The sequence below is a fragment of the Haematobia irritans genome, chromosome 2, assembly GCF_050003625.1.
Source record: "Haematobia irritans isolate KBUSLIRL chromosome 2, ASM5000362v1, whole genome shotgun sequence".
NCBI lineage: Eukaryota > Metazoa > Arthropoda > Insecta > Diptera > Muscidae > Haematobia > Haematobia irritans.
In genome coordinates this window covers 181,697,818-181,699,411 of record NC_134398.1, presented here as the reverse complement: position 1 = coordinate 181,699,411, position 1,594 = coordinate 181,697,818, and the positions used below count along the sequence as shown (strand labels likewise).

The window sequence follows — 1,594 nt, the reverse complement described above, 5'->3', positions numbered from 1 at the left end:
ATATAATAATTATTCTTATTTCAATTATCCGCTTCTTTGGCTCGGAATCGATACCAAAATCGTTAGCATAAAGACAAATTCTTTGCAACCGGGAATGCTCTTTTTCAGTGTATCACATTATACCTTATCCTAAAAGATAAAATATAAACCAAAAAATTAAGAAAACAATTTTTGGCCGCAAATCATGACCATACTAACTGTGTGGTAGTCCATTCCTACTTTTTGGAAGTCATGCGAAAAAGTTTTCCTGTTTTACTTTACATTTAAATTATTTGTTAGGGTATTGATTTTATACTCATGTTTTGTTAATAATTAAGTTGTATAAATTTCACTTTTTTGACACGAAAAATAAATTATATTAGGCATCAGTTTAACGATAAAATTATAGCTGCGTAATATAAATAAAATTTTATACGATTAAATCTTCAATACACATACATGACGGACAGAATTACTTACAATGCCTTCCAAGACTTTTATATAAATAATTGTGATTATTGACTTTTCCCCCTTTTCATAAGTAATCCAGTTCTCCCACGAAAATATTAAGATTAGCATTGCCCGTAATATGTGTTAGTGTAGATTATAACTAGCCTATCGACAATTCACTTACTTCGTGTTAGCCCACCATATATTTTCAAATGTCTCTGATTACATAGCATACTTTTAGGCATAGCCAAAAACTATTTTTATCTTGATGTATTTTAATAGAATTTGTGTATACTTCAAGCAAATAATCGTATATGCGCACAGTGGTCATAGTGCCTCCGTGGCGCAATTGGCTAGCGCGTTCGGCTGTTAACCGAAAGGTTGGTGGTTCGAGCCCACCCGGGGGCGATTACATTTTTTAGAAGTTTTTTTATTTATTTTGTTTTTTTTTTTTTTTTTTAATTCTATTTTTTGTTATTGCCCTATGAAATCATTCATTTGTTTAGTTTGCATATAATTCTTTTTTTGCACATTTGCTTTCATATGCCAGAAATTGTATTCTTGTACACAGTGGTTATAACGCCTCCGTGGCGCAATTGGCTAGCGCGTTCGGCTGTTAACCGAAAGGTTGGTGGTTCGAGCCCACCCGGGGGCGGTAAATTTTTGGTTTCGGGCAGAATTGCAAAGAGAAAAATATAAAGTAATTTAATTTACTTTAATAGTTTTGGGCTATTTTTATGTTAGTAAGAAATGTAAATATGATATGATGATGATGGAAAAAAAATTATAAAAAATATTTTTTCATTATTTTTTATTTTATACAAAGATCACGCACATGGGTACCTCATATAGAATTCCACGGTTATAGAGAAAATTAAATTTTCACATAAACATATTGTACAATTGTATTTAAATTTTCATTTCAAAGCATACGTCTGCAACACTATTTTTTTCGCATCATTTAAATCACAGCCATGTGAAAGGAATTGAATATTCAGTGGCGTAATAAATCTATTGACACACGAATCATATTAGTTGACGCCCAATATAAATATTTCATATGATTCATCTTTCATCGGTTGGTAAATGTGGTCGATTCCAAATATTGTTTAATATCTTGTGGTATGAATTGATTCAAACAAATACGAGTGTTGTCCGAAAAGGA

At 31.2% G+C, this 1,594-nt stretch overlaps 2 non-coding genes across 2 annotated transcripts; both read left to right on the top strand.

Moving 5' to 3' along the window:
- Positions 1–763: 763 nt before the first annotated feature.
- Positions 764–837, top strand: TRNAN-GUU (transfer RNA asparagine (anticodon GUU)). Its single transcript has one exon. It is a non-coding gene; the product is annotated as a tRNA-Asn (tRNA).
- Positions 838–1,010: 173 nt separating this feature from the next.
- Positions 1,011–1,084, top strand: TRNAN-GUU (transfer RNA asparagine (anticodon GUU)). Its single transcript has one exon. It is a non-coding gene; the product is annotated as a tRNA-Asn (tRNA).
- Positions 1,085–1,594: the final 510 nt, after the last annotated feature.